The sequence below is a fragment of the Aquarana catesbeiana genome, linkage group LG01 (assembly GCF_042186555.1).
Source record: "Aquarana catesbeiana isolate 2022-GZ linkage group LG01, ASM4218655v1, whole genome shotgun sequence".
Lineage (NCBI taxonomy): Eukaryota > Metazoa > Chordata > Amphibia > Anura > Ranidae > Aquarana > Aquarana catesbeiana.
The window spans coordinates 453,501,674-453,510,293 of record NC_133324.1 but is presented as its reverse complement, the minus strand read 5'-3'; positions in this window follow the sequence as shown (position 1 = coordinate 453,510,293).

Sequence of the window (8,620 nt, the reverse complement as noted above, 5' to 3'; positions counted from 1 at the left end):
CCATTGAAGCATTAGTGAACATTTACAAGGGCTGGCCCGTGTTACCTATATGGCTGATCTCTAGAGAGTGTGTGTGTGTTTTTTTTAACATTTGGCAGATTTGTACAATGATCATAAGCCTGCTCACACATAACCATAGGGCAAAGCAGTGTAAAACTCTACTTTTTTCTTTATTTTTGGGGATGTTTTGCACCACTTTGTTTTTACCTTTATGGAAATCCTAAAAACTGCCAATATGGCATCTCTGACAAATGCCTCATTTATTTAAAGAATATGTAAATCCAACATTTCATATTACTGATATGAACACAAATACAACAAAAGACGGGTCCTATAACTGTATACCCACTAATAGTTTAAATTAAATCAAACCCTATGCCTTTCACCTTTATCGGGTGTTGCTGCTGTAGCCAAACAGACTGAACATAAAAAAGAAGGGGGGGGCCCCAGGTAAGATTACCCAGGGAGAAAGTGGGTACTGAGGCAGCAAGGGGAAATAATAAAGGCTGATAAAAAATTACAAAACAGTTTATTCAGTTCAAAGTTGAGAGATAAAAACATACTCGGTATACTGAAAAATTTTATGACATCTTCACCGGTAGGGATGAGCTTCGTGTTCGAGCCGAACCCAAGTTCGACTCGAACATCGGCTGTTCGATCGTTCGCCGAATTGCGAACGATATGGGCCGTTCGCGCCAAATTTGTGTGGCGCGTCACGGTCCATAATTCACTACGGCATCGCAGTGCATTGCTGGCTGATGATTGGCCAAGCATGCACTATGACCCACATGCTTGGCCAATCACAGCACCGTCAGTAGAGAGAGCTGTAATTGGCCAAAGCCAGGGTGGCTTTGGCCAATTATGGCTCAGGGGGTTTAGAACACGCCCCACACTATATAAGGCCGCCTGCACGGCGGCCCTGTGTAGTGTGTTCCGGCGTGCTTAGAGAGAGAGAGACAGTGTCATTTCATTTGAGTTAGCTAGATTAGGCAAGACAGTCAGTGAGTTAGCTGCACTTACAGTGTATTGTGTATATATATATATGCATCCCAGGTGTTGTGTATATATACACTGTATTCAGTTTAGCTAGATCCACTCCTATTATCTTCCTACTGACAGGCAGGCTTGTCTTGTTACAGTATTTACAGCTACCTGAAGAAAATTACTGGTGTTCTTTTGATCCTATTAGTATCACAGTCAGGCAGCTAGACTATTTACAGTTAGTGTAGTGCGTCCTCCTCACAGTGTTCAGTTAAAGCTACAAGTTAGTTTAGTGTGACCTCTGCACAGTGTTCAGCTAAAACTACAAGGTAGTGTAGTGCGACCTCTGCACAGTGTTCAGCTAAAGCTACAAGCTAGTGTAGTGCGTCCTCTGAACAGTGTTCAGCTAAAACTGCAAGTTAGTGTAGTGTGACCTCTGCACAGTGTTCAGCTAAAGCTACAAGTTAGTGTAGTGCGTCCTTCTCACAGTGTTCAGCTAAAAATACAAGTTAGTATAGTGCAACCTCTGCACAGTGTTCAGCTAAAGCTATATATACACTGTATTCAGTTTAGCTAGATCCACTCCTATTATCTTCCTACTGACAGGCAGGCTTGTCCTCCTCACAGTGTTCAGCTAAAACTACAAGTTAGTGTAGTGCGACCTCTGCACAGTGTTCAGCTAAAGCTACAAGTTAGTGTACTGTGTCCTCTGAACAGTGTTCAGCTAAAGCTACAAGTTAGTGTAGTGCGTCCTCCTCACAGTGTTCAGCTAAAACTACAAGTTAGTTTTTTGCGAGCTCTGCACAGTGTTAAGCTAAAGCTACCTGTAGAAGGTTGGTGGTGTTTTCCTGATCCTATCACTACCGCAGGCAGCTAAATAAGCTACAAGTTATTTTTTTGCGAGTTCTGCACAGTGTTCACCTAAAGATACCTGTAGAAGGTTGGTGGTGTTTTCCTGATCCTATCACTACCGCAGGTAGCTAAATAAACTACAAGTTATTTTTTTGCGAGCTCTGCACAGTGTTCACCTAAAGCTACCTGTAGAAGGTTGGTGGTGTTTTCCTGATCCTATCACTACCGCAGGCAGCTAAATAACCTACAAGTTAGTTTTTTGCGAACTATGCACAGTTGTCACGTACCTGGTAAGTAGAGCCCGGAATGCAGGGAACGGCCTCTCGTATACCTCCGACTCGGGAACCCCTGGTAGTGATGACAGGGGCTCGAGAGTGCGAAGGGGCACAAGTGCCTGACTGGAAGGCTGGAGCAGGGAGCTGAATCAGGTAGTCAGCTGGAAGGTGTCCTATAGTCCGGCAGAAGGATGTAGGCAGCAGGGAGGTGACCTGTAGTCCAGCAGCGGGATGTAGACAACAGGGAGGTGTCTTGTAGTACAGCAGCAGGATGAAGACAGCAGGGAGGTGTCTTGTAGTCCAGCAGTAGGATGTAGACAGCAGGGAGGTGTCTTGTAGTCCAGCAGCAGGATGAAGACAGCAGGGAGGTGTCTTGTAGTCCAGCAGCAGGATGTAGCCCGGGAGGTGTTTTGTAGTCCAGCAGCAAGATGTAGACAGCAGGGTACAGGCAAGCCGGGTCAGACACTGGCGGGCAGAGCAGGTACAGAAGGTAAATCCAGGAGAGTAGTCAAGTCCAAAAGCTGAGATCAGGGCGGGCAGAAAACAGAGTAGTCAAGGTCCAAAGCCGGGATCAGGGCAGGCAGCAAACGGAGTAGTCAGGAACAGTCCAACAGGTATCAGGTAGCAAATACAAAGTAACAGGGCAGTAGGGGTCTTCAGGAATGCTGTAGACCGGACAGCAAGGCAGCAGTGGAACAGTCCCCTTTAAATAGCCTCCTTTGGCGCCAAGTGCTGTTACAGGGGGTGCGCGCCGCTATTGGTGCTATTGCACATGCGCGTACGCCTAGTAGCGCCATTGGCGCTATTGCGCGTACGCCTATTAGCGCTATTGGCGCTATTGCGCACGCGCGAGCGCCGGATGACGCTTTTATTCACAGGCATTACTTTAAACTTTAGTTTGCTGGGGTATTTGCAAGAGGGCTTTCCCTGACAACAGTGTTCACCTAAAGCTACCTGTAGAAGGTTGGTGGTGTTTTCCTGATCCTATCACTACTGCAGGCAGCTAAATAAGCTACAAGTTAGTTTTTTGCGAGCTCTGCACAGTGTTCAGCTAAAGCTACCTGTAGAAGGTTGGTGGTGTTCTCATACTACAGGCAGGCAGTTGATTTTGCTAGGTGCAGTATCAGTATATATATATATATATATATATATATATATATATATATATATCCCAGCTTAGTGCAGCTACAGGCCATTAGTATGTCTGGAAGGCCAACAAGGAGAAGCAGACAGTCACAAGCCAATAAAAGAGGGCAAGCAGGCTCTGTGTCTAGAGGCAACAGTGCTGGTCATGGAGACGGTGCATCCTCATCAGCACGTGGCCGTGGGACACGCTTGGCCTTTTTTTCGGCAGCTGGCCGTGTTGAGCCGCAACACGCGGAAGACCTGGTCGAGTGGATGACCAAGCCCTCCTCATCCTCCTCATCCTCTCTCACCCATGCTCAGGGTACTTTGTCTGGCAAAGCAGCTGCCAACACGGCCTCTTCCCTCGGCTCAATCTGTGAATCCTTCCCTAGCCCCACCATGTCCTCCTGAGGAGTCCCTCTAACTGTTTGATCACAGTGTTGGGTACATGCTCCAGGAGGATGCTCAGCGTTTAGAAGGCTCTGATGATGATACTGAGCTAGATGAAGGCAGTAGCGTGAGCACGGACAGAGGGGGTGCCCAAGAAGGACAGCAATCTGGCAGTCATGCTCCCCCTGCTGCAGCATACTGCCAGGTTTGCTCCAGTGATGAGGAGGGAGGGGATGATGAGGTCACTGACTCAACGTGGGTGCCTGATAGGAGAGAGGAGGAGGAGGAGGAGCCACATCACCAACGAGGCAGGATGCCCTCCAGGGGCCAGCCTAAGGGCAGCACACTGACTGCATCACACCCCAAAGCTCCGCATGTGCAGGGCGCTGCTGTCTCTGCGCTTTATTCCAAAAGTTCTTTGGTGTGGGCCTTTTTTGAGACGAGTGCATCAGATCGCACCGCTGCTATTTGCAACATATGTCTCAAGCGTATCTCGCGTGGCCAAAACATCTCCCGCTTGGGCACCACATGCTTGACCAGACATATGTTGACCTGCCATGCAGTTCGTTGGCAAGCGTATCTAAAAGACCCACACCAAAGAACAAAGAGGACCTCTCCTTGCTCCTCATCAGCTGCGATCTCCAACCCCACTATACCTTCAGGCCTCTCTGAGACCTGCACTGAGAGGAATGAAGGTGTAGAATTAGGTGTGTCACAGCCAAGTACTTGTGGGCAATCTGCTTTCGGTACACCGACGTCAGATTGTACCAGGCAAATTTCTCTGCCCCAGCTGCTGCACCGCCGAAAGAAGTTCGCTCCCAGCCATCCACATGCCCAGCGGTTGAATGCTAGCTTGGCAAAATTGCTAGCACTTCAACTGCTGCCTTTTCAGTTGGTAGACTCTGCCCCCTTCCGTGAGTTTGTGGAATGTGCGGTTCCTCAGTAGCAGGTACCCAAACACCACTTTTTTTCATGGAAGGCGATTCCGGCTCTCTACCGGCATGTGGAAGGCAATGTCCTGGCCTCGCTGGACAGGGCTGTCAGCGGTAAGGTGCATATTACCGCTGACTCATGGTCCAGCAGGCATGGACAGGGACGTTACCTAAGTTTCACCGCGCATTGGGTGACTCTGCTGGCAGCTGGGAAGGATGCAGGACAAGGTGCAGTAGTGTTGGAGGTTGTTCGGCCACCACGCCTCCAAAATGCCACTACTAATGATTGTGACACACCTCTCTCCTCCACCCCCTCCTCTTCTTCTTCCTCCATGGCCTCTTCCTGTGCTTTGTCCTCGGAACCAGCGGTGCTCCGTAGCCGTTCAAGGGGCTACGCAAGTATGCAGGCCAAAAGATGCCATGCGGTGCTTGAGCTGGTGTACTTGGGGGACAGGAGCCACACTGGGGCAGAGGTTCTGTCAGCTCTGCAGGGGCAGGTTCAGAGGTGGTTGACGCCATGCCAACTTAAGGCAGGAATGGTGGTTTGCGACAATGGCACAATCCTCCTCTCTGCCCTCCGATAGGGACAAATGACCCATGTGCCCTGTTTGGCTCACGTCCTTAACTTGGTGGTGCAGCGGTTCTTGGGCAGGTACCCGGGCTTACAGGATGTCCTGAGGCAGGCCAGGAAAGTCTGTGTGCATTTCCGCCGGTCATATAATGCCAGTGCTCGGCTGGCTGACCTCCAAAAGAAGTTTAACCTGCCCAAGAACTGCCTAATCTGTGACATGCCCACCAGGTGGAATTCAACGTTGGCCATGCTGCAGCGGCTGCACACGCAGCAGAGGGCCATCAATAAGTACCTGTGCGACTATGGCACCAGGACAGGGTCAGGGGAGCTTGGTTTTTTCCCCACGCCAGTGGGCCATGATCAGGGATGCATGCACTGTCCTGTCACCATTTGAGGAGGCCACTAGGATGGTGAGCAGTGACAGTGCATGCATCAGTGACACTGTCCCCCTTGTCCACCTGTTGGAGCACATGCTGCGTGGAATAATGGACAGGGCACTTGAGGCAGAACAGAGGCAGGAAGAGGAGGACTTCCTTAGCTCTCAAGGCCACCTTTATCCAGACAGTGTTCCTGCATGCCCGCCGATCACACAGGAAGAGGACGAGGATGAGGAGGAGGAGGATTGTGTCAGTATGGAGGTGGAGCCTGGCACTCAGCATCATCAGCAGTCTTTAAGGGATCAGTCCCAAGAAACACATGGACTTGTACGTGGCTGGGAGGAGGTGGCTGCGGACCATGTCGTCCTTAGTGACCCAGAGGACTCCAGACCGAATGCCTCAGCAAACCTAGGCTGCATGGCCTCCCTGATCCTGCAAAGCCTGCGTAAGGATCCTCGTATTTGTGATATCAAGGAGAAGGACCAATACTGGCTGGCAACCCTCCTTGATCCACATTACAAGGGTAAGGTTGTGGACCTTATCTTGCCATCGCAGAAGGAGCAGAGGATTAAACATCTTGGGAGGCCTTGCAGAAAGGTCTGTGCAACGCGTTCCCAGAGACTGGGTGGTTATAAACTCCTGTTTCTGGACAACGTGTTGCCGAGGCTTCAGTCAGTCAAAGAAGGAGCGGTGGAGAAGGTGGCCATCTGACTGATGCGTTCAAACAATTTTTTAGTCCGCAGTCCCAAGGTATGATCGGTTCCAGCAACCATCGCCAGCGTCTGTTTTACATGGTGCAGGAATACCTAGGGGCAAGATCTGACTTGGACACCTTTCCCACCGAAAATCCACTGGGTTACTGGGTCTTGAGGATGGATCACTGGCCAGAGCTTGCACAGTATGCAATTGAGCTACTGGCCTGTCCTGCATCCAGCATTCTTTCGGAACGCACATTCAGTGCTGCTGGAGGCTTTGTAACCGATCACAGAGTGCGTCTGTCCACCGACTCGGTCGATCGACTGACCTTCATAAAAATGAATCAGTCTTGGATCACCACCAGCTACCAAGCACCTGATGCTGATGTAACCGAATAATTTTTTTTAAAATCTCAGATCCCTTCAAAGACTGCCTATGCTGATGCTGAGTGACTATCCTGAGTAATTATCCTCTTCCTCCTCAATGATCACGCTGATAGCTTGTAAGAACATTTTTGGTTTTGGGCGCCGCCACCAGTGCCTAAGGCCCAATTTTTCAACCCCTGTTTAACAGAGGCGTGTAATTACAATATTTGATGCAATACTTTGCAGCAGGGCTCGTTCCTGCATTCCAACTACAGTATCTGTGAGGGGTTGCAGTGTTGTGGCACCAGCACCAGTGCCTAAGGCCCAATTTTTCAGCCCCTGTTCAACAGGGGCATGTAATTACAATTCTTGATCTAATATTTCACAGCAGGGCCCGTTTCTGCACCCACCAAGAGCGAGTAAGGACTTACAGTGTTGTTACTTTAAACTTTAGTTTGCTGGGGTATTTGCAAGAGGGCTTTCCCTGACAACAGTGTTCACCTAAAGCTACCTGTAGAAGGTTGGTGGTGTTTTCCTGATCCTATCACTACTGCAGGCAGCTAAATAAGCTACAAGTTAGTTTTTTGCGAGCTCTGCACAGTGTTCAGCTAAAGCTACCTGTAGAAGGTTGGTGGTGTTCTCATACTACAGGCAGGCAGTTGATTTTGCTAGGTGCAGTATCAGTGTATATATATATATATATATATATATATATATATATATATATATATATATATATATATATATCCCAGCTTAGTGCAGCTACAGGCCATTAGTATGTCTGGAAGGCCAACAAGGAGAGGCAGACAGTCGCAAGCCAATAAAAGAGGGCAAGCAGGCTCTGTGTCTAGAGGCAACAGTGCTGGTCATGGAGACGGTGCATCCTCATCAGCACGTGGCCGTGGGACACGCTTGGCCTTTTTTTCGGCAGCTGGCCGTGTTGAGCCGCAACACGCGGAAGACCTGGTCGAGTGGATGACCAAGCCCTCCTCATCCTCCTCATCCTCTCTCACCCATGCTCAGGGTACTTTGTCTGGCAAAGCAGCTGCCAACACGGCCTCTTCCCTCGGCTCAATCTGTGAATCCTTCCCTAGCCCCACCATGTCCTCCTGAGGAGTCCCTCTAACTGTTTGATCACAGTGTTGGGTACATGCTCCAGGAGGATGCTCAGCGTTTAGAAGGCTCTGATGATGATACTGAGCTAGATGAAGGCAGTAGCGTGAGCACGGACAGAGGGGGTGCCCAAGAAGGACAGCAATCTGGCAGTCATGCTCCCCCTGCTGCAGCATACTGCCAGGTTTGCTCCAGTGATGAGGAGGGAGGGGATGATGAGGTCACTGACTCAACGTGGGTGCCTGATAGGAGAGAGGAGGAGGAGGAGGAGCCACATCACCAACGAGGCAGGATGCCCTCCAGGGGCCAGCCTAAGGGCAGCACACTGACTGCATCACACCCCAAAGCTCCGCATGTGCAGGGCGCTGCTGTCTCTGCGCTTTATTCCAAAAGTTCTTTGGTGTGGGCCTTTTTTGAGACGAGTGCATCAGATCGCACCGCTGCTATTTGCAACATATGTCTCAAGCGTATCTCGCGTGGCCAAAACATCTCCCGCTTGGGCACCACATGCTTGACCAGACATATGTTGACCTGCCATGCAGTTCGTTGGCAAGCGTATCTAAAAGACCCACACCAAAGAACAAAGAGGACCTCTCCTTGCTCCTCATCAGCTGCGATCTCCAACCCCACTATACCTTCAGTCCTCTCTGAGACCTGCACTGAGAGGAATGAAGGTGTAGAATTAGGTGTGTCACAGCCAAGTACTTGTGGGCAATCCGCTTTCGGTACACCGACGTCAGATTGTACCAGGCAAATTTCTCTGCCCCAGCTGCTGCACCGCCGAAAGAAGTTCGCTCCCAGCCATCCACATGCCCAGCGGTTGAATGCTAGCTTGGCAAAATTGCTAGCACTTCAACTGCTGCCTTTTCAGTTGGTAGACTCTGCCCCCTTCCGTGAGTTTGTGGAATGTGCGGTTCCTCAGTGGCAGGTACCCAAACACCAC